We start from the raw sequence: 27437 nt of genomic DNA, 5'->3' as shown, positions 1-27437 counted from the left end.
TCGGCGGAGGGGCTGGGTACCAGCCTGGCAGGCCATCTGGGTGCCACCCGCCTCCCCGGTCCTGTGTCCAGGGCTGGTCGGCCAGTTCTGCAGAAGGTGCCACCCCCCTCGCCCTAGAGCAGGCGCCCCTCCTTCTGTCTTAGGCACCAACAGCCCAGAAGCCCACTCGGGGGAGCCCTCAACATGCGATCGGCACCCCAAAACCCAACGCCAAGCAAAGTGAGGACGCGAGCCACCACTCTCGCTGCGCTACATTCCCGGGCGGTTCACCTGCCCTCGGACCTGCAGGGGCAAAGCGTGGGGGCAACATGGGGGCAGGGAGGGCAGGGCAACACCCCTGCAGGCCGGGGCACCCCGCTCTAAGCCGCAAGGCTGGGTTAGAATGGGGGTGGTGTCTCCCCCGAGCCACCAGACCTGCCCCCCACGTGTATTTGGTGTCATTACTCCAAGGGTCTTTTTTTAATTAGGGCAAAACACACACGACGTGGAAGCGACCACCTGAACCATTTCAGTGCGTGTCACACGGCTCACGCTGCTTGGCGGGCGTCACCGCTGCCCAGTCCCGCGGGCACCGGCCCAACAGACCCCCTCCCCCCGCTCAGCCCCCACAATCACCAATCTGCTTCCTGCCTCTAAGGACTCGCCCCCCTGGGCTCTTCACCCACCACGAGGCCTTTGGCGTCTGGCGTCTCTCACTGAGCATTTTCGAGGCTCACCCGCGTGGGGGCAGAACTTTGTTGCTCTTTGTGGCTGAGCACGGTCCACACTGCAGGAAGGAACACGCTTCGTGCCCTCAGTCGGGCACGGACGGGCACCTGGTGGGCTTTGCGCTCACGTCCCGTCTGGTCCCCTCCGTGGCTCGACCCTGTTACGCGCATTTCATAGATGCCGCAGACACGGAGCAAAGTTCCGAGGGACCAGAACGGCGGTCTGAAGACTGACCACACGGGGCGGAGCCCAGGCGTCCCTGAAACCCTACCCGGTCAGCCCCCAAACAGCCATCGAAAAGAGACAGCGGGTCCCGCCCCATTCTCAGCTCTGAGGCGCCCGTTCCGCTGCCACAACCTCGGTCAGCCGGGCCTCGGGGCAGAAAGGCCGGGCTGCTCTGGACTCCCCACTCGCCTGCCACCAGCCCTGACCGTGTCAGAGGCTCCCTGCCCCCCGTGCCACGCCACCCGCCACGGCCCTGACCGGGACGACCCCGTGCTCTCTGGGTGTGCCCTCTGCAGTGACAGCCCTGGGGTCCCTGCTCCTCCCCCCGCCCTGAGCCCTGGACGCCTCCATCGGACGCTCCCGAAGGCCCCCCCGGAGACCTGTGTCTGTTCGGCCGCACGGCACAGACAACCGGGCCTCAGAGAGGCGAGAAGAGCCACCAGACCCGCTGATCTGGGGGAGCAAACTGCTGCTCGGCCGCCCGGCGGGCCTGCCCCCTCCCCCCCCCACCCTCCCGCTGGGCCTGCAGACCGCCCCCCCTCCCCCGGGAACAGGCCGGCCTCCGGAGAAAACCCTGTCCAGTGTGCTATCCGGCCTTCCAGCCCACGGCCCCATGCCACGTCCTCCCAGCCTCGTGTACCCCTCCCTGGAAAGCAAACACCGCTCTGCCCTCCTCCGGGACACCTGCAACTCGACCCAGCGCCCCCCCGCTGGCCCCCCGGCAGGAGTCCTGTCCAGCAAAGACCCTCCTTCAAGGCCCAGACTTGTTTCCCACTTGACACGCGTTGCCAACTCGTGCGACCGGGGATCAGGGTGTTAGCAAGCGTCTCGGCCTCTCTTTGTCCTTTGCCGAGGGGACGGCACACGCCCCACCCCTCTCCCACCGCTACGCGGAGCCCAGAACCCCGCAAACACCCTGCCCACAGAACCCGAGAGGCCACCACACCTCCGGGCCACACGAGAAGGAAACGCAAACGAGGAAGGGGGACGTCGGAGCCACGCGGCTCTGCCGGACCTGACGGGTGGCAGTCGGGGCCGCCGACGGTCACACATTTAAATCACTGCCGAGGTTAAATGAGACGGCTGTGCCAAAGAGAGGGGCTCCATCTGCCAAGACGAGGATTTGATGATGGAGCAAATCACTGGTGCAGCCGCGCTGGGCCCGGGGCCCACGGGCGCCCGCGGCCAGGCGTTTAGCGGGCCGGCTTGCACGGCAGCGGGGGGCGGAGAGGCGCTGTCGGGGCCCGGCCGCCACTTCCAGAACCACCCGCGGCCCGAGTGCACCTGCCAGCTGGCTGGACGCCACGTGAGGGGCCGGGGACCAGATGGCTGCACGAGCTCTGGGAGCAGAAACGGGAGAGGACGGGGGCACCCAGAGGGACCCTGACAGGCAGAGGGGCGCCGGGGGCTGGCGCCAGCCCCCCTGCGGCACAGAACACGCGCACGCCCGCTCCAAAGCGTCTGCAGCCTGGACGTTGTCCCGACTGGAGGCCAGTTTCCAGACGAAATCTCATGCAGAGAGGACACACTTTCTTCCTTCGCGGTGAATCTTCTAACCTTCTGAAAGCGAACACATTGTTGCAGTCACCTGCGTTGTCTCCGCACGGTTCAGTCTGCCGTGGTTTTTTCCAAACTAGAGGAACGTTAAGGGGACAGAGTTCCACGTGGCTCCATGGTGTTCGTTTGACTCGTTTACTTCTTTCTCGGAAGCTCCCGGGTGACCTGGGCAAACGGGTCAGGCGTCCAGACGCCCTGTACCCACATTCGCTGGTGGACACCGTGCGGGCCTTCGCCAACAGGGTGTGCAAACGGCCTGCTTTGATTCACTGATACAAGCCTTCCTCGAACCTCCAGTTAAGCATCGGGCCTGGGGGGCTCAGGGGTTGAGGAGTCCAGCAATGAGGCCCCGAATGCGAATCCAGCGGTGAATGAAAACAGCCCTCAAAGTAAAATGCGATGCTGGAAAATCATCGCCATGAGACCCAGTGAGAAGAGCCCAAGGACCCAGATGACCCCAGCCGACGGGTCAGGTCAGCTGCCTGACATGACCCACGCTGAGGGGAGGAGGGACGCCCTGTGGAGTCAGGCATCAGAAGAAACCAGGCCCACCTCCATCAGGCTTTGCTGCTGTTCCAGACACTGTTCCCAGCTCCCAACTTGGACCACGACATGACTCCCACCAGGTCTCCTACGGCAGACCCCTCCGCCTCCTCCTCCCCCCAGACTTGGCGGGTCCTCCTGGCAGCAGGCTCACGGTCCCTCCAGATCTCACAGCGGCCTTCCACCCACGGCCTCCCCTCCCTCCCCCCACCTCTCTCCACCACACTTTGCAGCTTCCCTTCCAACACACTGCTTGCTCCAGATACCAGGGGGCAGACGGAACATTCTAGAGCACTCGGGAGCCCTCACAGCACTCCCTCCCACTGCCCCACTCTCTGTCCAAACGCTGTTCCCCAGACCTAAGGGACCCCGCCAAGCCCCTGGAGTCACCCCCACACATCCCCGTGCTCACAGTGGCCTCCTCGCACAGGGCCTAGTGGCAGGTGCTCAGGACAGACCCAGTGAATGCACAAATGCACGCTTCCCCGACAGTGTCCACATGACTCGGGGAACTCGCTTCCAAATGGGACTCAGGCTCGCCTCCTGAGCGACCACCCCTCGGGGTCCCTGACTTGGAGAGGCTGTAAAGGAAGCTGAGGCCTTTCCGGTCACCCAGGAAACGTGACCGGAGGCAGGTGGCCCACAAAGGCAGGGGCAAAGAGCACCCCACGTTCTAGAGAAAGACCCCAAAACGGGACTCAGACAAGCACAGAACCACCCGCTGCCCACAGACACCAGCCTTTCCTCAAACCCCGATTCCAGCTGCTTCCTTGGTCAGTCTCAGCGTCTTGAGTCGACTCAAAACGTCAACACACGCGGTACGCAGGCCCGTGAGACCCAGACAGACAAGGGTTCCGTGAGCCAGAGCGTGTGCAGGGCACGTGGCCATTTTCCCGGCTCTCCCACGTTTGGAAGCGTGCTGGTTCCCGACTCGGTGATGGGCTGTGACCTAGTTCGAAAAGCCCTGGGGCCCCTGCTCCTCACTCGGGAACCAAATATCTCCAGCCACGTCCCTGCCACCTGACACGGCCCCAGCAGACCCAGGGGCTTCCGAGAGGCGCACACGAGGCGACAGACACACCGGGGCCAGAGCAGTGTGGGGCGTGTAGGGGGTGTAACAAAGTCACCCCGACCTCTCACGGCACCCAACGCAGAAGAAGCAGGGGCCGCGGGAGAAGAGGAAGCAGCAGGACCCAGAGGGGCCCACAGGGGTGTGAGCAAAGCAGGTGGACGTGTGGTACCACCGAGGCTGGCTCGGGGCGGGGGGTGGGGTCCACCGTCCAGCAATTCGAGGTTGAAACCCAGGTGCTGACGGATTCAGGGACCACAGGCCCCAACAGAGCCCATCAATCAGCCCGTCTCTGTGCCCCAGGGGGGCTCAGCAGAGAGGCCGCGTAAGCTTCCCACGCCTCGTAACGAAGGGCCGTGGACGCACCACAGCCAGTGAGCAGTCCTGGAGGCCAGACATCCGGTCCGGGCGGCTCACCGGGTTCCCGGCCCCAAGTCCTCGGTGCAGGTGCGCGACGCCTCCCATCAGTGCCTCATCGCCATCAACACCCGGGTTCCGGGGAGCAGACGTGGGGTCTCACTGGGGCACGTTTGGAACCCTGCCGACTGGAAGCCTGACAGACCGGGGCTCCGGGGCTGGTGGCCGTTCTGCCACCAGGGGCGGGAAGGAGACTCTTCCTTCTGGTGCCCCTGGGGGTGCTGGACACCCTCCCCTCCCAGATTTCTCCATGGCTCCAGCCCACCCCTCCCCTTTCCGCTCACTCTGGTCTGGCAAGGAAGGGCTCTCCGTCCCCTTGCGGTCACCCACCCTGAGCGAGATGACTGGACCGGTACCGCGTTCCAGGCTGGCGCCGGGGGCTCCGCCATCCAGAAGCCTCGAGGGCTGAGTGTTCCTTTGGCCAGGATGCGGCTCACACATTGGGGGCAGAGGCTGGACGCCCCAGCGGGGACTCCCAGAGCCATCAACGGTGCATGAAGCCGTGCAAGCAGCCGTGGGCAGGTCTCCCTTGTGGCACAGACCACGTGCGGACAAGTGGGGCGTCAGCACCCTTCCGTCTGTCCCCCCTCCCACCCTTCCTAAGAGGCCGGGGGAGGGGACTTGCCAGCAGGCCTGGTTGGCCTGAGAAGCTGGTCCTCGTTCAGGCCCACGCAGCCCTCGAGGGACAAAAGCAGCTTGGCAAGCACATGGAGAGCCCGCACACCCAGCTCGGATGTGGTAGAGAATCACTCTTTGGTAAACACCGGCTGGAAACTGAAGGGTGGCTCCTTCTCCGTGCCCCCCGCCCCCTCGCTGCATCCGGAACGTCGCAGGGAGCGCGGAAAGCTTTCCTGCAGACAGACGTGGAGGTTCGCAGCTACCTGGGAGATGCGGTCAGTGGGGGCCCGGAGGGCTCCGGGCACGAAACGGGGAGCGTCCTGTCGGCAGTGGTCAGAACGGACAGAGGCCGCCACGCCTCCCCCCACACGCCCACCCGTGAGCAGGCAGACTGGGAGGCTGCGGCCCCGGGCTCCCTCCTGCCCCTGGAGTGACGCCCTGTGGGCGCGGGTAGAGGAGACCAACACTAGATGGATGGCCTCGAGGGGCGGGTGGGAAGGTGTACAGTCTGGCCGGGTCGGTCGGGCCCCCGGGGGTCCCCCAGGCCCAGCTCGCACCTGCCGCCTAGCCCCCTCCTCACGCGCCCCGTCTCTGAGCCCCTCCTGCCTGCCTCCCTCTCCTCCGGCCGCCTGTCTGTAACCAGGACCTCTCAGCTGCAGCCAAACAGGAAGAAGGATTTGATGAGTCCTTTGTTCTCCTTTTATGTGTGAAATTGTGACCAAAAAAACTGCTTTAAAGGCACCTGCCCTGCCACACCAAGACCCTGGCAGTCTTCCTCGGGGTGAGGGAGGTGCCCGACGCCCGACCCGGCCACCGTCCACGTCGCCCCAGCACTGCTACGCGTGGAATTCCGGAAAAGAGTCGACCGAACTTCAAAGCCCAGTGCGTGGGATTAGTTCAGGGCTCCACACCCGTTTGTAAATAAAACAGAACCAAATGGAACGGAATGGAAGGCAATGGAAGGGAATGGAAGGGAATGGAGTCCTAGAATGACAAAGACCACACACTTACAGTAAGCGAGGAACTATCCTCCGCTTCACACGCAGGGTCCCTGAGAGTGAAGGTCACTCCGTGGGCAGGCACCTAAGACCTGATTTGAACCCGGAACCGTGTCCCGGGGCCCCCAGGCTCACCGCCACACGTACACCACAGCGCTTCTCAGAACCCGCGCCCTGCCTGCCCCTCCTGCCCGTCAGCTCTGAGCGACAGGACGCGCACTCTGGCGGGCAGCAGTCACACCACGATGTGATTAAAGGACTGGTCTAATGAATGAATGAAAAAATGTGAAGAAAAGTACAAAGTGATCTCAGTTCAATCTCTGCTTTTCTCTGGCAGCTTCAATCCTGAAACAGCAAGCAATCACAGAGCTCGGGTCCTGAGGGGACGCACATAATGATGCCTTTACATCCCCGCCCAAGGCAGCAGTTTGCAGATGAAGTCACGTGAGATCAGTTTATTTACTTTAATGTTTATTTATTTTTGCCACGGAGAGAGTGCAAGCAGGGGAGGGGCAGAGAGAGAGAGAGAGGGAGACACAGAATGTGAAGCAGGCTCCAGGCTCTGAGCTGTCAGCAGAGAGCCCGACACAGGGCTCGAACCCACGAACCGGGAGATCATGACCTGAGCCGAAGTCGGACGCTCAACCGACTGAGCCACCCAAGTGCCCCTGAATCACAGTTTTTTTTAAATGCAGATCCTGGAACTTTCTTTGTAAAGATAAATAATTTGGGGGCACCTGGGTGATTCAGTCGGTTAAGCGTCTGACTTCGGCTCAGGGCACGATCTTACAGTTCATGAGTTTGAGCCCCACGTCGGGCTCTGTGCTGACAGCTCGGAGCCTGGAGCCTGCTTCTGATTCCATGCCTCCCTCTCTCTCTGCCCCTCCCCTGCTTGCGCTCTGTCTCTCTCTCAAAAATAAAATAAAACATTTACAAAAATTTAAAGGTAGACAATTGGGAAAAGTCTGAGCGTGCACACGTGTGTACGTACACAACCATGTGCACGTGGACACACACATACATAATGCAGATGCGCTTTGCACGTGTGTGTGCGTGCACGTGTGTGCATATATGTGCGTGGACACACTTGCACACGTGCACATACACACACTAATTCTGGGAGAATGACAAGCTGTGACAGGGAGAGTCAACCAGAAAACCTACTTATCACAGGTGGCTCCCTTTAGACACACGGGGACCCTCTCCACCTTGGTGCCATAAAAGGCAAGAGGAGGACTGGTCTGAGGCTCTGGTTACAGCATTTGGCGGCCAAGTCCAGCCCCTTAAAGCAGCAGGACCCAAATCAGTAACTCATTTGTTTTTTCAAGGTCCTTGGGCCAAATAACAGCACATCTTTCAACAACGGATCCTCGAGCCCAGTGGGCAAGACAGGCTACAGCCAACGGCGTGACCTTAAAATAGAAGGGAGACAGAGCTGTCCCCACATGTGCCCTGTCCTGTCAGCTCTCCTTTCCCAGCCACGGAAAGGAGACGTGCCGTGCACATCCCTGGCCCCGTGAGATGCACATTTGACCCTCACCCGTGTCCTTGAAGGGGGTCGGAAGCTCTAGGATACAGCATCGCAGGCAAAGGGCCCCCCCCAAAACGCCACACGGGCTTCGAGAGGTCTGGAGACGACGCTGCTCTGCTGGGGCTGCAGCCGATAAGCTGGTGCAAGGGAGGTCTATGATCCCAGTGCCCAGAACAGACTCTTCCCAAGAGAGGAAGGCGCCGGCAGGACCCGACCTACAGAGAGCTCTCCGCAGTGTGCTTCGGGGTAAAATCCAAAGCCTCCACGAGCACAACCGACAACGAAATAAGCACGCACAGGGTGCAGGAGCGGGAGCAGGAAACGGTAGGAATGGGGCGTGAGAGAGAGAGAGAGACAGACACAGAGCGCGAGGACCCCCTTCCTTCCACGGAACCCGTCTTCGACTGTTCGTCTCCTCCAGGAAGAAGCACCGCGTGTCGGTCAACGGGGAAGACTGTGCAACCGGATGGCCTAGACTCGAGCTCGGACCCCCGGTTACACACCGTGCGACTGTGGGCCAGTTACATAAATTCTCGGCACCTCGGCTTCCTCCGTCCGCTCCATCCACACCGTCAGAATTAATAACGGGACTTTGTGGGACTTCAGTAAAATCAAGAACTCAAAGAGCTTAGGAAGGACCAGGCTCCTTCCGGGTCGAGAGCATCGTGACCACATGCTTCCCCTCTTCCCCGGGGCCGGGAGGCTGGCATCGGGTTTCCCGCAGTAAAACGCTGCTGTGCTTCTGGAATCCACTCTAATAGGATCTTCCGTAATGCTTGCGGGTCACTGGGTCACCACGGTGGGTCCCGGCTGCACCGTCTGCCCAGAAGCCTGAAATCACTGTTACGGGTACCAAGGCGTCCAACTTGGTGCCACCCACCGGGAATACAGCTCTCACCCCCCTTCGTCTGCCTTCTGCAACGGCCATTATCACCCGCGGGCGCCCCTCGCTGCCCCGTACGTGTTCGGGTCACCCTCCACTTATAACACAGGCCGCTCGGGAATCCTTAAGTCACTAATGAGAAAATCACGCTTAACACTGGGGCTTGAAAAGTGCCCTGAGGATTGAGGCAGGAAAGGTCTTTCTAAGTGATCGTGGTTTTATACACGGAGCGGACATTCCCTTTGCCGTGTGGCACCCTCTCCTCCAGCCGGCCCCCCCTCGGTCCCTGTGGTCTGGGGAGGGCGGACCCCCGCCCGCTGGGCCGGCCTGGGGTCTGCAGCCGGGCTCCGAGCAGGGCTGAGTCAGATCCCCGTGTAATCGGGATCTGAGGAGCATTAGCCCCCACGTGACCTGCTCCCCTCCCGCCCGGTGCCCACACACAAGCTGCTGCCTGCTGCCTGCTCGGGGCTCAGTGTTTGCCTGCATCCCGATAAGGCTCGGCCGTTCAATGGGTGCTTTTAAGCGGCTTCCCGGGGTGGGGGGAGAAGGAAAGAAAACGGCACCCACGACTGGCAGCCTAGGACTGCAGAGTGGGCGGCAGAGAAAGAGGTCCGGACGCAGGAGGGGAAGCGATGCAAATCCCACGGTGACTCCTCACGTGGTGCAGAGGCCTGGGCCCCTCTCGACCTCCCACCCTCAGGAGGAGGAGGACGGGGACCCTCTGCTACACACTGGGCAGGTCCCCAGCTCCCAGCCCCCCGCAACATCTCCGCTCTATGCCCAAAGTGCTCCTGCTCTGTGCCCTGGCTTCAAGCGGGGGAGGGGGACACAGCTCACGGCCACACGGCCACACGGATGCTTCCTGCAGTGGGACCACAGGAGGGGACCAGAGGGGCCGGGAGGCGGAGGTGAGGTGGAAGGGCCCCTGCAGGCTCCTGATCAGGCCGGCCCCCCTTCCCCCCAGGCTTTCAGAAAGGCTCAGCCCCAGCCTCCTGCTTGAAAATACAAACAAAGGTACCCGCAAATAGCAGTTTTTAAACCCAGAAGAAACCTGCCATGTGGTGCTTTCCATTTTCTGAAGTGCTTCCTGGAAGAATTCCCTGGGTTAAGTCTGAGGAATCCACCCACCTGCCTCCGCCCTCAGCTCCCGACAGGCCTGGGGGTGCAGCCTGGGGCGGGGGGGGGGGGCTAGGATTCCCAAAGTGGGGGTTCAACCACCTGGTTCAAATCCCAGCTTGGCCACCGTCTGGCTGCGTGACTCCAGGATAGTTACTTGGCCACTCTGTGTCCCAGCCCTTCGTCTACACAGTAGAGATAACAGAAAAGCCTCCTGTGTGAGTTCCTGGGGCTGCGGCCACGGACTATAGCAGACTCAGTGGCTTAAAACCACAGAAATTCATTCTCTCATTGATCTGGAGGCCAGAAGTCTGAAATCAAGGTCTTGGGGGCTTACGGGAGGATCCTTCCTGTTTCTTGCGCGTTCTGGCCCTCCAGGCACTCCTTGGCTTGTGGCCCCATCACTGCACCTGTCCTCAAGGTCATGTGGTCTCCTCCCCTGGGCGGCTGTGTATCTCAAAGCTCCGTCCGCCCTCTCCTATAAACGTGTGGCAGCAGCCAGGGCCGCCCGCCCCGAGACGATCCAGGATAACAACCTCTCTTTCTCAAAGATATTTGACTTAACCACATCCACCGCTGCACAGGCGATACCGCTCTTTTCTCGCAGAAGGTAACAGCCCCTGAGCCAGGGATTGGGACCTTGGGGGCCTCATCCAGCCGCTTCCGGCCGCTTTAACGGGGGAGATGCAGCCAGGAGCCAGAAGCCGGCACAACGCCCTCGGCGCTCGGTGAGAGCTGCAGGCCCCTGTCCTCCGGCAAAGCGTGGGCTGTTACCGTCACTGTGATCGTCGTCTGTTATTAATATTCAGGGTGAATTAAAGAGCATTAACTCAGACAGTGAGAAATGACTGTCATTTCCATTCTCCTCCGAGAGCTCCTCCGGGAGGAAGCTCAGGCAGGTGCCAGGGTGTCCCCACACCTCCCGGGTGCTCACTCACCACCCCCCCGCCCCCCCCCCCGGTTGTGAGAAGAGGCCGGGCCCCAGGACACACCAGCAAGTGCGAGCAGGAGGGAGGCTAGAGATGGTTAGATCCACCGTATCCCTTTTCAGGCTGACGTCACCTAAGATGACAAAGGGGTCCGCTTACGGTCATCTCATAAGCTTTTATTTTTAGCTTTTAAACTTTTATTTTCTTTTCAGACATTTGTCTAAATGTCTTTTGAAAGAAAAATGAGCCCATTGAGGAAAGATATTAAGTCAGCAATCCTCTCGGCCCGACAACGGGGGCAGAAAGGCCCCCTGAAGGTTACCGGGGCAAAGGGGGAGTGTGGGTCCAGCCGGCCCCACAAACCACCAGGGCCCATCCGCTCAGCACACAAGGTGGGGGGGCTGCCTGCACGGAGTCCGGAAGCGCCGATGTGACAGGAAGTGACCTGCCAGAGCCCCACACTGTTAATTTCAAATGAAGAAGAGAACCTGGGAGTCTGGGGCAGCTGAACAGCACTTCCCAGGGCGCCAGTACTCCTGGGGAGGAAGCGGTCACAGTCTCCTACTGGGGTGTCCAAGATCGGGAGCCACAGAGCCATCCTTGGGGGAGGGGCGGCCGGGCAGGGACACTGCTGGCCGAGAGCAGCCGCCCCATGGGCCAGGCCCACCCGCGAAGCAGTCGGCGCCCCTGTTAATCACCGTTCTGACTGCTCCTCGCTGATGAAAATCAACGCAGGCATTTTCTGGACGCTCCACGGGGCTGGTGGCCTCCATGCCTGCCTGCTGCCTGCCTGTCCCCGCCCTGTCCTTCTGGAATGCCACAAGCTTCCAGCCGGCTGGGCAGAGAGGGCTGCGGAGCCTGGGGCTCGCCCAGCCTGCAGAAACGTCCTGTCTTCCCCGTGGCTCGAGGCCGACACAAAGGGAGGCCTGAGCCCGGCTGCCCGGGCCTCTCATCCAGCACCAGCTCATTCCCCGCTGAGGTCTCCTCCCACCACGGCCGCTCTCCCCCTGCACGTTTTAGGCAGTCCTGTGCTAAGAAAGGAAAAACAAATAAATTGCAGAAGCTTCTACAAAAAATCTGGGCTGCCCGGCCCAGGAGACGAAGGGAAAACCAGCTTCAAAGGGCCGTGCGTGCTCCGGGCCATTGAGACCCACGGGAATTGGTGAGTCCAGAATACAAAGCCTGATTCTGACCCGAGCTGAGCCTCGCGGAGTCCCGGCCTTTAAAGGAGCCGCCGCTCAGGTTAAGGCAACGGCTGGCATTTCATAAAGAAGCCACGCGGGAGCCAACCACAGCGCCCCCAGGCTCCTCCCTCAGGCTGCCGGTCACAAGGACACAGCGTGGGGGCTTGGACACACAGGTCACGCCATGCACATCAGGGGGCAGTGAGACATTCTAACGTGGTCTAGATGAGGGCCCTGGTGACGGGGTGGGGAGTGCACCGCGGGGCCGGCTGAAAGCGCAGATGCGGAGGATACGGAAAATACCCCCTCTGGGCTCCGGGCGAACAGAGAAGGTTCCCAAGGGAATGGGATCCCGTCACATTTGGGACTATTGCTATCACCGCCCGAACTCCGTCATCATCTCAATGGCTAGTCCGCGTGCAGTCCAATAATAATGGCGGTAATAACAGCTCACATGTATTGAACACTCACTATATGCCAGGCCCTGTTCTAAATGGTTCATATCATTTAATTCCTTTAACCATCGAAACGCCCATCCGCGGCCTCTGCGTCTGACGGAGAACAGCGTCAGAGCCGCTAAGTACCGGATTGGTGAAAACAGCGGCCCCTTGAGGAGGAAACAACATACCACTGTTGGGTTTTGTTTGTTTGTTTTTTGGGGTTTTTTTGAGAGAGAGACAGAGCGTGAGCAGGGAAGGGGCAGAGAGAGAGAGAGAGGGAGACACAGAATCCGAAGCAGGCTCCAGGCCCTGAGCTGTCAGCACAGAGCCTGACACGGGGCTCGAACTCATGAACCGTGAGATGGTGACCTGAGACGAAGCTAGACGCCCAACTGACTGCGCCACCCAGGTGCCCCCGTTTTCCCATTTTATAGATAACCATATGGAGGCACAGAGAGGTTAAGAAACACATCCGTGGTCACACAGACGGAAATCGCCAAGCCGAGATCAGAATAGCCAGTGTGGCTCTCGACTCTGCCCTCCGACCTGGCCAAAGGCCGCCCACTGAAGGCCGTTTAGAGAGGCCCGCTCCTGGATCTGGTCCCTCCTGCAGATGCTGCGGGGAGAGAAGTGGGTACACGCACCTCCTCACTGGCGGGCGGCCCCGTGGCGCTGGCGTGGGTTCTGCCCAAAGCTCCATGGCGAATCCTGGCTGTGACGCTCACCGGCTGTGTGATTAGGGCCCCAGCCTCCGCCCCCCGGGCCTCAGTCCGCCATCTGCAAGACGAGGACAGCGCCTGCCTTGTAGGGGCGTTGTGGAGACTAAATGAGGGGACCGCCGTGACGCATTTAGAACAGGGGCTGACTTGCGGCCACTCTTACTGGACTCCAAGCAGACTGACCATTAGTGGAATTATTAATCAATAGTGAATTATTACTGATCCACAACGCCATTACTCAGAAAACACCACTGGTCCCCAGTGTGGCATTCTGAGATGTTAACGAGGCCTCCTCCCCGCACCCCCGGGGTCCCGGGGAGGCGGACAGAATGTACGGGATCGGCTCATACATGCCCAACCTCGCCTCTGCCGGCAAAGCTGACCCCAGCCACCTGTGCCCGCCGCACACCCCACCCTCTGCCCCCCGCCCGCGCCTGGGAACAGAAATTAACGGTGCGAAATCCCGAAATGACCAGGGAAACACCAAGTAACTGTATTTGTCCTCAAGTGACAAGATTGACTTTTCTGCTCTTGAGAAAAGGCAGAGAGCGGGAACCGCTGAGCTGCAGACGGTAAGGCAGCCACGGGTGGTGTAGACACGGCAGGGATCACGCACCACCCACGTCCGTGCGCTGACCTTGCTGGCTTCCCAGACCCTGCACCCGCCGTCCGCACACCCGTCAGGGCCTCGCCCTCCGGGGGACGCCAGCCTGGGCAGGAGCTGCGTCTGCCTGGGGGTTCCTGCACCCCCACCAGGGGCCCCCTTGAGGAAGCCACAGAGCACATGGGGGGCCCACCCCTGCCCTGCAGGTGCAGATAGCATGAGGCGGGCCCTGGGGGCTTTCGAAAACTCCCTGAGCTCAGGGCTCACTCAAGCCTCTTGGAGGAGGTGCCCTGGGATGGCGTGTGGGTATCCACACGCCTTAAATGAACTTATTGAGATAGAATTCACACATCAGGCTCGGTCGGTTTAGCGTCTGACTCTTGATTTCAGCTCAGGTCATGATCTCCCGGTTCGTGAGTTCGAGCCCCAAGTCGGGCTCTGTGCTGACAGTGCACAGCCTGCTTGGGATTCTCTCTCTCTCTCCCTTTCTCTGCCCCTCCCCGCCTCTCTCTCCAAATAAATTAATAAGCGAACTTAAAAAGCACAAAGTGAAGTCTACAATGCAATGGTTTTGAGCATATTCCCAGGTACACACCACCACAGCCAAGGTCGGAACATTTTCACCGCCTTGGAGAGAAACCTGCACCTTTCGCTACGTGCCTGCGTCCCCCCAGCCGCCCCCCCCCCCAGCCCTGGACGGCCGCGAATCCACTTTCTGCCCCTGGACATTTCACATGAACGGAATCACGCAGTATGCAGCCTCTCGTGTCGGGTTCCTTCCACCAAGCGCCGTGCTCAACACATGGCAGCCGTGACAGCGCTTCCTCCTTCCCACGCGTGGATGGACCACGGCTTGTCCACCTGCAGGCATCAGTGGTGTGCAAAAGCCCCGAGAAACACTGCTGCGGACAGAGACGTGCGTTAAGTGCACACGCCTTGCCTCCCCTCCCCCCCACTGAGCGCCCCTTCCCGGCTGCACCCCAGACTCGTGTCCACCAGTGTGCCCCCCCCTTCCCGCCACGTCCCGAATCTGACCTCTCCTCACGATGGCCACTGCCGCCCCCTCGGTCTGGGCTGAGACCCCGCTGTCCCAGCCCCCCCAGCCCCCGGGGTCCCCCCACTCTACAGCCCAGCCCCCACCCAGCAGCCAGAGGGACCCTGCTGAACCCAGACAGGCCATGCCGCTCCCCCGGGAGCCTCCTGATTGCCCTCGTGCTTACTGAGACCTGGTCCTGCCCCCCCCCACTTCACTGCTACCCCGTCCCCTCACCAGCCTCTGCACACGGGGGCCTACTGGCCCTTCCTCCCGGGGGGTGTATGTGGTTGGAAACCTGGCCCATCTCACCCCAGCTGCATGACCTGGGACGACCCCCTTCATCTCTTACACGACTGTCTCATCTGAAAAATGGGTCTGAACTAGCGACAATGCCCGCGTCCCAAAGCCTCCGTGTCGTGCGCGTAAAGAGGGCCCTCCGTGACGCCGAGCCAACGGCAGACGGTATTGCTACATCCGTGGCTTGAAGATCCGTTTACAAAATTCTCTTGTTTATTTCTTGCCTGAGAAGTGGCCCAGAAAGGGAAGAGGGACCATACGCAGGGCCAGGGGGGGGCTTGGGGACTGTCCCGAGGTGACCAGTGCACTCAGCCATTGCTGGACCGAGCTGGCTATGCCTGCCCACTTCACTCATCGTTGTTCAACACCTACTACGTGCCAGCCACTTGCCAGCCACTGAACAAACCCACGCAGGTTCCAACAGTTCATCTGGATGGGGGTGGGCAAGGAGAAATCCAGAGTGACCCCCAGTTCTCAAGCTGGGATGTGTGGGGTGGGGGGTGGGACTAGGCAATCGATGCCCAGAGAATTCAGGAGGGAGGGGCGAGGTCGGAGGGGAGACAAGGCCGGCTGTCGCTGCGTCATAATTTCCGCCTGCGGCCAGCTCCAGCCTCTCCCCTGCGGCCGCTCCGCGCCCAGGGGACCCTGCTGTGAAATGTGGCCCGGGCCCCTGCCCAGCGTCTCGCCCGTGTTTCGGGCAGGAAAACGGCAGACTGGTGTGGCGGCCAGACGTGGTTTGTGACCACGGGGGACGACGAGAAGGGTCACGGGGGCGGGACGGCCCCGGTCAGGGTGTCTCGCCCCCACAAAGTGCGTGTCTGCAGTTTCCCAAGGAGAAATTCTAACAGCACTCAGATCCTCACGGAGCAGAATCTGGAATAAAATACCAGCACCAACAATGGGGTCTCCGGGTGACAAGCTTATGAGCACATTGTTTTGTTATTCGTGCTTTTCCCGCACCTCCTGGCCCGCTCACAGCAAAGCGGCAAGGCTGATTCAGGATCAGAGCACAGAAAGGCTGGAGACGCGGGGGCCCGGGCTGTGAGCGGGGGTGGGGTGGGGGGGCCTGGATGCTTGCTTCTCACGGGAGCGGGCGGCCTCACCAAGGCAGGCATCCGGAGCAGACCCTGGACCCCAGAAAGCAGCCCAAACACGGCTTCCTGGTGCCCGGGGCGGTGGCGGGGGGGGGGGGGGGGGGGCCCTTCTTGGAGGGAGGTGTCAGAAACCAGGAAGCAAACCTGTTGCCGAGCTTGCTCTCTGCAGCTCTCCCGAGGCAAACAATGCAGGCGTGCAGGGGTGTTTCTCCCGCTCCGAGGCGGGAAGTCAGTAGGAACCATGAATAACAGCGCCGTGCACACCCGCTCTGTTGAACCAACTGCAGCCGCCAATTCTAAATATTGTCATCACAGAGTACATGCTGGGTTTTGGCAACAGGAGCGGCTAATCGGAGGGAATCTCACCGAAGTCCCACCGCCAGATCTGCTAGGTTAGCCAACATCTCCAAGATCCGCGCGGAAGGCCTCTGTTCCCAGAGCAGCGGCGGCAACGGGCGTTGGGCTGGGTGCGGGGTGGCGCGGGGCAGGGGTGGGTCGCGGGGGGGTGGCGGGAGGGAACCTTGGCCCCTCCACGAAGGGACCCCCACGGCCGGCTCCCCGTAGACAGAGTTGACACAGGGCACCGCTGGCTGGTTTGCAGACGCTGACGCTGAGGGTCCACGGGTCCCGGCCGACCCGCCTGTCCCCGTAGCATCCCGCGAACACCTCCAGAACCACATTCTACGGGAACCGAAGCCTCGGGGGCAACCTCCTGCCTTCGGATATTCAGGACTTTTGCCCTGGTGTCCGCACAGCTGGAAGCTCACCATTCGTGGCTCAGCCTAAACATCACCTCCTCCATGAGGCCTTCCAGGATCACCCAGTCCCAGGCTCTCATCAGGCTGTTGTAATCCTCTGCCTCTACTTCAGTGTGGCCATCTCTTCATCGCGTTATTTATTCACCTGCTTGTGGCCACACACACACACACACACACACACACAGTCATCTCCATGACAGCAAGGACCTCATGCACCTTGTTCCCGGCTCTATGCTTAGCACCTAAAAGGCTACTTAGTATTTAATAGTTACTCAAATGTTTGTTGAATGAATAAACAAATGCACTGCCTTAGTCACTGGGCACACAGAGATAGAGACTGCCTTCCGGAAGCTTAATTCTACTGGAAGGGCTGTCACAGGAACAGATAAGTGCACGTCTGCTTCCTGAAGGGGACGAGGAGACAAGGTGCAGGCTAGTAGCCAGGACTCATGGGCGGGGAACCCACCCCGGCCTAGACACTGTGCAAACCATCGCATTTCCTGGGTTTGTTCCTTCGGAAAAAATCTCTACCGACCACCTACTATGTGCAATGTGTCTGTGTGGAAAGACAGACAACAACAGGGTCAGCACACAAAATTTCAGATCAAAGTCTGCACCTCCCTGATCTCCCACTTCTCCACAGGCCACATCATCCCCAACGGCCCAGACCCCGCATAGACCCTGGGGGTCACGACACACCCCTGGCCGGTGCGGGTGAGCAAGATGAAGAGAGGACCTGGGCCCTCAGAAGTCCGGGGGAGCCCCGGCTTCTTCCATTTTACGAGGTTCCTGGTCCAGTGGAAACTTAAGAAATGTTGAAATGCAGTGTTGGAATGACATGCTCCTTTTCAGGCATCCAGGTCACGGGTTATTACTCGTAACCCAACAAACCCTCCTACAAGGCCACTGGTCTGTTCAAAGATAAACACGAACTGTTTTAAAGGAGAGAAGGCCCCACGCAGGCAGGGGGCCCAAGAGTAAAGTCACACGAGATTCTCGGACGTTCTTGGTGAATGAAAATGTAGGTTCCACAGGTGAGGGTTAGTGTGAGCATTTGTCACTGTGAGGATGGCCAGACGGACCCCAGACCGTGATGGGGCCCCAGACCATGATAGGGGAGGTGCCCAGACTATGAGGGGGGCCCCCTGTCCGTGAGGGGGGCCCCCAGACTGTGAGGAGGGCCCCCAGACCATGAGGGGGTGCCCAGACCATCGGGGAGGCCCCCAGACCATGAAGGGGGCCCCCAGACCATGAGGGGGACCCCACAACACCTGACAAGTATGTCTAAAGAGTTGCCTGCCCTTCACCTGGAGGCTCCCCCGTCCCCATGCTGCCTCCCACACAGCCGGGCACTTGGAATTGCCACATCTCCTAAACCCTGGGGACACTGGAGGGGACAGCGGAGGAGGAGGGTGGGTCTCCGGGGGCTGGAGAACATTGCCGGTGACGGCGGAGCGCTGGACGATGCCGAGCGTTGGCGAGAACGTGGGGAGAGAGTCTGGCACGACGGGAGGAACGTGCCCAAATGGAGCAGACACGTCCCCTCGCCCTGCCGTCCGCTTCTGAGACGCATTGGGGACGATTCCCACACGGGACCACAGGGGCCACACGCACCCAGGTTCGGCCGCAGCCTCGGTCGTGGAGCACGGCTCTGTGGCCACCGTGGGTGCCCTCAATGGGGCTCGGCGGGCAAACCGGGGCCGTGAGCACCATGGGACTCGTGGGGCACCTGGACGTCACCCACCGGGAATGCGGTGGCGCGGATGGAGAAACACGGGACTCAGATCAAGGTCTAGGGCACTTGGATTTGTGAGCCTCAGAACACCCCCAAGTACAACAGCATTGAGTGGTCCACTGAATGCAAACCCACGGTCTGTGTGAAGTATGAAAGGTCTGTGACAGACAAGGAAAGGGACAGGATGGGGCGGGGGTGGTAAACGGGAGGAGAGAGAAAGAAAGAGCCAAGTGGGGGGAGAGAGGGGAGGGCGGGTGGGTGGTCGGCAGGGAGGGACAGAAGGACCAAGGGAGGGAAGGGTAAGGAGCCAGCGGTGACAGCATGCTGGGGACCGAGGAGCGGCCTCTGCACCCCAGGCAGCAGCGACACCAACGAGATCCGTGCTCCCCAGCACGCAGCCCCGGTGAGTTCTGGGGCAGGTGCCAGAACAGGACCAGACAGCTTCCCAAACAGGTGGGAGCACAGAGGGGGGACAGGGAAACACAGGTCGTGGGCCAGGACCATCTAACTCACAAGAAAGCAGAGAAATGAGGAACAGAATTTTCTAGAAACTGGTGTGAGCCACCGGCCTCAGCCAAGACAGACCAACCAGTACAGCCAGCGCGGCCGGTCCTTCACGGGGCTCCCAGAGCCACACGGTTTCCGCCTTCCGGCAGACAGACGTGGGAAAGGCCAAGGCAACTCGGCAGTAAAAGCCTCCGTGGCCCACGGAAGTCTGACCACTGATGCGTCTGGACCCACGTGGGAGGCAGGTGCTCTGTGAGGGTCACGCCTCACTCCTAACCCTCAACCCAAGCCCCAGAGAACAGAGGACGCCTCCCGGAACAGGTAAGGCCCCTGTGGCCACACTCGAGCCCCCTGGTTCTCAAAGCAGGTCCCTGGACCACCGCCCTGGCCCCCGGGCAGGCATGAAATGCACCACGGGCCCTGCCCAGGCCTGCTCAGCAAGAGCCTCTGTTGTCACCGGGGACCCTGATGCTCACAGCGTCTGAGAACCACGGCTCTCGTTAAATCTCAGCCTTCATTCCGAAATCCCGAAGGAGGGGGCTCCGGAGCCTGGGAAGAGCCCCCTGCTCGCCCCTCCCCCGCCCCGCGCGTCCCTCCCCTTTGACCGCATGCTGTCCTCTCCCACATGCCAGCCACGCTGGGAGCAAAGTGAAGGGACCTGGAAGGCACCGTGGCTCCCTGCCCTTTTCCCCCACTGCGAGGACCTCACAGCCCGGCCTGCGCTTGGCCTCACCAGGGAGGCTTTGCAAACCATCCAGCGCACATGCATCATTCAGATGTGGCTGGCTCCTGGTCCCTGCAGACGCCCTCCAGGGGGAAGCAGACACGGGCGTGGGGGGCAGGGGCCCCTGGGGTCCGCACGCCCGACCCTTCCCCGACCCGGTCTGTCACCTTCTCGGAAGGCAGGGTGGTAAACAGTAGCTGACGGCCACTCCCCTGGAGTCGCCTCAAATTGCCGGGGGACCCAGACTGTGGGGCACAGCCCCGTCACCTCCCCCCGCAAGTGGGGCCGGCTGCCGGCCCGCCCCCCACACCACAGCCCGCGCTGGGCCCCGCACAACCATCCCGCCTGGAGGCCCTGAACTCGCGGCTGCCCACACAACACTCTGAGACACAAACCCCAAACGCCAGGAACCGGCACCCCGGCCAGACACAAGCCAGGTCCCGGCGAGTCCAGCAGGGCCGGGAGAAAGCAGAGGGGCCAGGTGTCTGGGGGCGGGGGGCTGGCTATTTTGCGAGGACCCCCACACTGCTCACTTGCCTGCGTGGTGGGTTTGACGTGCGTCCCTCCCCTGGGCGCCTCGTCCACTCCGGGTCAGGACCTGGATGCAGGAGAGTGTCCGGTGCCCCGCAGACACAGGCCACCTGGTCTCCCAGCCTCCCAGCCTCCGAGCCCCGCCCCCCCGCGCTTGGCCCCTCCCACCCGCACCTCCCATCCGTCCATCCGTGAGGCGGGGTCTCTCCAGCGAAGGGGCAGATGCTGGAAGAAGGGAGGTCCCAGCCTGCATGCCCCGCTCCCCAAGAGCCTCCCTCCTCACTCACCCCTAAGCACCCGCATGGACAAGACCCAGCGCAAGACGTGCGGAGCCCCCACCCCCCATCCCTACCGGACCCCCCAGCGGCCCGCCTCCCCCGGGGCCCATAAGTGGTGGCGAGCCCCGTGAACCCAGCCCTGGGCCCCACACGGTGGGGACGGTGGGGACGGTGGGGACGGTGGGGACGGCCCCCCGGGGACAGGAGCAGACCTGCTTCTACAGAGGCCCGGCTGGGCTGCGGGAGAGCAAGCCTCACCCCTGCCCCCAGCCCCGGCTCTCCCAGACCCAACTTCCCTGCTGGCAGCACTTCCTGCCTCGTAAACACTGCATTTCCAGTGGGGAGCGTGCCCACCCCAGCCAACAGCCTGCTGCGTGCACACGGGCACACGCTCACGCACACGGGCACACACACACGCACATGCACGTTCCGCCGGGAACATCTGTTTTGACAAACAAATTATTCAAGTCGGTCTACGGGACGTGGATTGACAAACCCTCCACATGGAGGCTCCTCGCTCAAAGCATCTCGAATCGGAGCCCAGCTGTGAATGATACAAGCAACTCTCCTTTTCTGGGCCCACACCCCCTTCCCCTCCAACGGCCCCAGCCCCCGCCAAGACCCCTTCCAAAGCCCCAGAGGCTTAGGTCTGAGCCACATCACACCCCTCCACCTGGGCTGGAAAGGCACTGCCCGGTGTGATGTCAACCTTGGCCCAGAGGGGCTTGTCGAAGACGCTGGGGGGGGGGGGGGGGGGGGAAGGGTGAGGCGACCACACACAGAGAGAGAAAGCAGCCGGTCTTGCCCTTCGGAGACCAAGCAGCGACATCCACCATGGGCAGGCGGAATGGTCTGGAAACATCTCTCCTTTCCCCGCAGCTCCCCGGTGCCGGGAGCCCAGCTACCTGGACCCCACGCTGAAGGGCATCCTCTAACCGCTGGAAAATAAACTTTGTCAGGGCGGAGAGTTTCCGGCTACCACCCTGCCATCACCGCGCTGCGGCTCGGGTGCGGGAAGCTATTTTTAGGAGAAAAAAATAAATCTCAGCCTACCTTAGAAGCGAGCTGTGCCAAGACTAGGGAGGTTCAGGCTCAGACAACTGCAGTCTACTGTATCAGATTACAAACAGGGGGCCAGAGGGAGGGAGGAGCGGAGGGGGGAGGCGAGGGGGAGGGAGGGACGGAGGGAGGGAGGGAGGGAGGGACGGAGAGGGCACCGGTGTCTCAGTGCCGCTTGGATCCGGCCAGAAATGATTCATGAGTTTTCCGCAGGCAGGCAGGTCGGGAGGAAGCCGAGATCGGCCGCCATGAAGCATATATGCCCAGAGCCTACGAAATGTCCGTGTTTCGGCGCGCACTCACGCGCACACACGCATGCACACGCGCACGCACACCCCCAAGATGGCTCTCCCTCCCCGTCAGTCAGTTGTCAGTTTCCTTTTCACGGAGCTGCTGCGGTCAAAAGCTGGGACGGGAGAGCTGGGCAGGGCTGGGGGCCGGTGGTGTTCCCTGGATGGGAGCCACAGCGCGTCTCCCCTGCGGGCGCCCCGGGGGCCCCTGTGCAAGGGCCCAGGGCTGGCCAGCCGCGCTCTGTTCGCCCCCGTGAAGCTGAGACCCAAATGCGGCCGGGAATTAAGCGATTATGTGGAACCACCCAAGCTGCTGGGTGTTTACCCTCTGGTCCGGCTCCCCGCCCCTGAGCCTCCAGGATAAAAAGAGAATAAAATGCTGTGTCCCTTCCTCCTCCCAGAACTTGGAGCTGCTGCATGGATGTACCAGCTCCCTAGCAACACGGGCGTGCAAGAGAGTAAAAGGCGAGGAACGTGCTGGACTTCACACGCGTGTGCACACACGCACACACACACACACTCCCTTCCCAGGATAGAAAGTCCACCATGTGTTACTTAGAGGCGCTGAGGAATTTATCCCAGCAACAGGAGAGCCCTGGCGTCGGGCCCCACGTGCCCTGGTCCCTGCGTGTCCGGGCACCAGGAGGGCGACAGCACGCCCACTGCGCACAGAGACTTCCCCAGAGGACCTCCCTGTTGCTTCCCCGATTAACACACTCACGTTACAGCTTTCACAAAACAGGCTCGTCCCCATGGGCTCCAAATGAGCCACGATGCTCCAAAACTAAATGGCCACGGGGAGACTCCTTCCCAGACGACTTCCCCGGCACGACAGTCCACAGGCTTACCAGAAGCTTCCCTCGGCGGGACTCACCTCTGCTTCCCGAATACGGAGAGCGTCTGGATTTGCCTGCGAGGTGGAGGCTCCACTCAGAACCGCGTTCTGGAACCCCAGCCCATCTCCGCTGAGCAAGGAGTAGGTACTGGACCACCCAGCACTTCTGTCTCCCTCCCGCGGGCAAGCTGTCACCCGTAATGGCGGCGCGGAGGGGGACCAGCACCTATGTCCACAGTGCTAGTCACGACGACTGGAAAGTGGACACAGCCCGATGGCCGCTGATGACCAGATGGATCCACAAAACGTGGTCCGTGCAGGGCAATACCCTTCCGCCATCGAAAGGAACGAAGCCTGACACCTGCTACCACATGGATGGGTCTTGTAAACGTGGCATATGTGGTTCTCCAAGCAGACGTCCTGAACAGCAGACCTGCAGCGACAGAAAGCAGACGGGTGGTGTGGTTGCCAGGGGCTGGGAGGAGGCAGGAGGGAGGGCGACAGGGTTTCTTGGGGGACGACATTGGGCAGGAGCCACACAGAGGCAGTGTTCACACACACATACCAAACGCCACGGAATTGTTGACTTCGAAACAGTTAATCTGGGGCGCCTGGCTGGCTCCGTCGGTTGAGCGTCCGACTTCGGCTCAGGTCATGATCTCATGGTCCGTGAGTCCGAGCCCCGCGTCAGGCTCTGTGCTGACATCTCAGAGCCTGGAGCCTGCTTCGGATTCTGTGTCTCCCTCTCTCTCTGACCCTCCCCTGTTCACTCTCTGTCTCAAAAATAAATAAAACATTAAAAAATTTTTAAATATATATATAATATATATATATTATATATATTATATATATATAATAATAATAGGGGCACCTGGGTGGTTCAGTCGGTTGAGCGTCCAACTTCGGCTCAGGTCATGATCTCACGGTCCGTGGGTTCGAGCCCCGCGTCGGGCTCTGTGCTGACAGCTCGGAGCCTGGAGCCTCTTTCGGATTCTGTGTCTCCCTCTCTCTCTGACCCTCCCCTACTCATGCTCTGTGTCTCTCTCTTTCTCTCAATAATAAATAAAGATTAAAAAAAAAAAAAGACTACAGAATTGTTCCCATAGGATTTCACGCTCGTGGGTTCTGCTCATGCAAGGGTCTCTGTGTGAGCCCATTTCACAGGCCGGGCAAGCTGAGGCCAGGAAAGGAAACCATGTCTGCCGGGAGTCACGGTGTCAAATCAGAAAGGGAAGGCAGGGATTCCACCTCTGGACGTCATGTTCTAGTTTGATGAATATCAGGCAGACGTTGCGCATAAGAGGCTGGGAAATGTAACAGACCAGGGGGTTCCACCGGGATGCTCTTGGGTTACTAACAATGAGAAAGAAGCCGTCCCCACTCTGTAAAGGACAAGGACGTGTCCAATGCAGCGACAAGGAGCTACCCAGTTCTGAGAAATGGGCCCCTGGCTCTGAGACCAGCTTCCTTGACGAAATCAGAGAAGCTCATCCTTTCTGTGACCGTCACGGGCCACCCGCCAGCCCTTGACCAGAAGACAGACCGCACAAAGCCGTGGCTGTTAATCGGGCCTCCTCGGCTACTTGAGGCTGCCATAAATAATGTGCTGTGCGGTTATCCAACCACGAATGCAACCAATGTTGCCAGATGTCAGAGACGCACCAGGTGTGGAGCCACAGCAGCCACGGAGGGCTTTCCGGTTGTGCCCACGGAGAAAGCACAACCGGGCAGTTTCCACTTGGGACGGCCGTCTGAGCAAATGTCAGCCGTTTGCCTGCTGCGTGGTTCTGAGGGCTCCGGGTCAAAGCAGAAGAACCGGCCACCGCTAATAGCAGGTCCGCACCCACCACGACCACCAGCGCCGTGGCGCCTCAGGGCCCTGAACCTCCACCAAGCACAGCGAGTTTCTGAGGCCAATTCCAAGGCCACCAGCATGTGCGTCCGCTTCAAGCAGCCTCTGGAGGGCTGGTGGTCACCAGGACCTCAGCACTGGGCGGGGACAGACCCTGTCTGGGACAGACCCCACGGCACCCTGTCCGCGTGCAGGGAAGTCAGAACGGCAGGAGGCAGGCGGGACTTGGAGACAGTGCGATGATCCAGGGGGGACACCCAGGCACCCCAGGAACCTGTTGCAAATGAACAGCACAGCAGAGGATGGAACAGACTAGAACAGAACTCTGTGTATGTTCTATAATCAAATCGTACGTTATTTTCCTTACCAGCAAAAATGATTTATGTATTATTATATATATTAACATGTAAAAATCAATAGCTTTCTTACAGAAGAACATCCAGTCAGGAAAGAAATCGGGGCGCCCGGGGGGCTCAGTCGGTTGAGCATCCAACTTCGGCTCAGGTCACGATCTCAGTCTGTGGGTTCGAGCCCCGCGTCGGGCTCTGTGCTGACAGCTCAGAGCCTGGAGCCTGCTTCGGATTCTGTGTCTCCCTCTCTCTCTCTGCCCCTCCCATGCTCATGCTCTGTCTCTCAATAATAAATAAATATTAAAAATTTAAAAAACAAAAGACGAAGAAAGAAAAAAATCCCTTTTAAAATGGCAAACAAAGGGGCTCCCAGGTGGCTCAGTCAGTTGAGCACACAACTTCAGCTCAGGTCATGATCTCACGGTTTGTGAGTTTGAGCCCCGCATCAGGCTCTGTGCTGACAGTTTGGAGCCTGGAGCCTGCTTCGGATTCTGTGTCTCCCTCTCTCTCTGCTCCTCCCCCATTCACACTCTGTGTCTCTCTTGGAAATAAACAAACATTTTAAAAAAAGAGCAACGAAGGAGCGCTAGCCTTACCAGACATTAACATATATTATCAGTATATAAATAATGTCCTTGGTCCTGCTGCATGAACAGATCAATCAACAGGACAGGCTTGGATACGTGGATCCAATTACCGATGAGAATTTAACGTACGATAAAGTGGCACTTCTTTTTTTTTTTTTTTTTGAGTTTATTTATTTTTGAGAGAGAAAGAGAGAGCGTGCACACTTGCAAGCAGGGGAGGGGTAGAGAGAGGGAGAGAGAGAATCCCAAGCAGGAATTCCACAAACCTTGAGATCGTGACCTGAACTGAAATCAGGAATCGAACACCCAGCTGCCTGAGCCTCCCGGGTGCTGCGTGGCACTTGTAGTCAGTAAGAAAAGACTGGTCCTTCAATAAATGATATTCATAAACCTGGATAATTTTTGAAAATATTCGTATGCAATTTCAAAGTCAATTTCAGCTGAATCAAGTATTGAAACATAAAAAGGGGGAAAAAAATGAGATTTCCAGGAGAAATCACCAAAAGGGAATTTTAAGCAAAGCAGACACACCAGAGATAAAGGAAGGGAAGCCCCTTTACGTCTGATACGTGGAAATTCAAAACTTCTGCACAGTAAAGAAAAGGCCACGAACAGAATCAAAAGGTAACTTACACAGTGGGATGAAATACTTGCGACACAAGTTGCAGACTCGGGTGTGGGTCCGGGTTTTGTGGGGCCTGCAGTTCACTCCACGTGGGGAGCCCTGTCTAAGAAAAACAAAAACAAAATGAAAAAGAAAAAATCCGGGGGCGCCTGGGTGGCTCAGCCGGTTAAGCGTCCGACTTTGGCTCAGGTCACGATCTCACGGTCCGTGAGTTCGAGCCCCGCGTCGGGCTCTGGGCTGACGGTTCAGAGCCTGGAGCCTGCTTCCGATTCTGTGTCTCCCTCTCTCTCTGACCCTCCCCCGTTCATGCTCTGTCTCTGTCCCAAAAATAAATAAACGTTAAAAAAAATTAAAAAAAAAAAAAAAGAAAAAATCCGACGCAAAATGGCACAAACACGATTACTTACAAAGAATGAGAAAATGAACTGCAACAAATTCTACACTTTAAAAAGCTAACAGATCCTGCAAACATCACAAGATCCACAAAAAAGGCATTGTGGGTTTTTTTTTAACTTTTTTTAACCTTTACTCATTTTTATTTACATTTTATTTATTTTTGATAGAGAGAGCACCAGTGGGGGAGGGGCAGAGAGAGACAGAGACACAGAATCCGAAGGAGGCTCCAGGCTCCGAGCTGTCAGCACAAAGCCCGACGCGGGGCTCGAACTCACAAACCCTGAGATCACAACCTGAGCCGAAGTCAGATGCTCAACCGACTGAGCCACCCAGGTGCCCCAACCTTTATTCATTTTTTGAGAGACAGAGAGACAGAGAGACAGAGCGTGAGCAGGGGAGGGGCAGAGAGAGAGGGACACACAGAATCCGAAGGGTTCCAGGCTCCAAGTTGTCAGCACAGAGCCCAACGCGGGGCTCGAACTCCCGATCATGACCCAAGTCGAAGTCGGATGCTTAACTGAGCCACACTTGCGCTCCTGGCATTGTGTTTTTTTAACTAACTGACACACTTCCGTAACATATATGTATTTTTTATTTTAGCTGCAGGGCACCTGGATGGCACAGTTGGTTAAACATCCAACTCTTGATCTTGGTTCAGGTCGTGATCTCACAGTTTGTGGGTTCGAGCCCCGCGTTGGGCTCTGTGCTGACAGCTCGCAGCCTGGAGCCTGCTTCAGACTCTGTGTCCCCATCTCTCTCTGCCCCTGACCCACTTGCATTCTGTCTCTGTCTCTCTCAAAACTAAATAAACATTAAAAATTTTTTATTTTATTTTTTTTTAATTTTTTTTTAATGTTTATTTATTTTTGAGACAGAGAGAGACAGGGCATGAATGGGGGAGGGTCAGAGAGAGGGAGACACAGAATCCAAAGCAGTCTCCAG

At 59.4% G+C, this 27437-nt stretch overlaps 1 protein-coding gene across 1 annotated transcript in view; it reads right to left on the bottom strand.

The window, feature by feature from the left end:
• Window positions 1-22194, bottom strand: part of RIMBP2 (RIMS binding protein 2) — a 219915-nt gene extending 197721 nt beyond the window's left edge. Inside the window, exon 1 of the mRNA XM_043557292.1 lies at window positions 21555-22194. The gene's annotated coding sequence lies outside the window, so the exon portion shown is untranslated. The remainder of the gene's footprint in view (window positions 1-21554) is intronic.
• Window positions 22195-27437: the final 5243 nt, after the last annotated feature.

The sequence above is a fragment of the Prionailurus bengalensis genome, chromosome D3 (genome assembly GCF_016509475.1).
Source record: "Prionailurus bengalensis isolate Pbe53 chromosome D3, Fcat_Pben_1.1_paternal_pri, whole genome shotgun sequence".
NCBI classification, from domain to species: Eukaryota; Metazoa; Chordata; class Mammalia; order Carnivora; family Felidae; genus Prionailurus; species Prionailurus bengalensis.
This window is presented reverse-complemented; position numbering and strand designations above follow the sequence as displayed.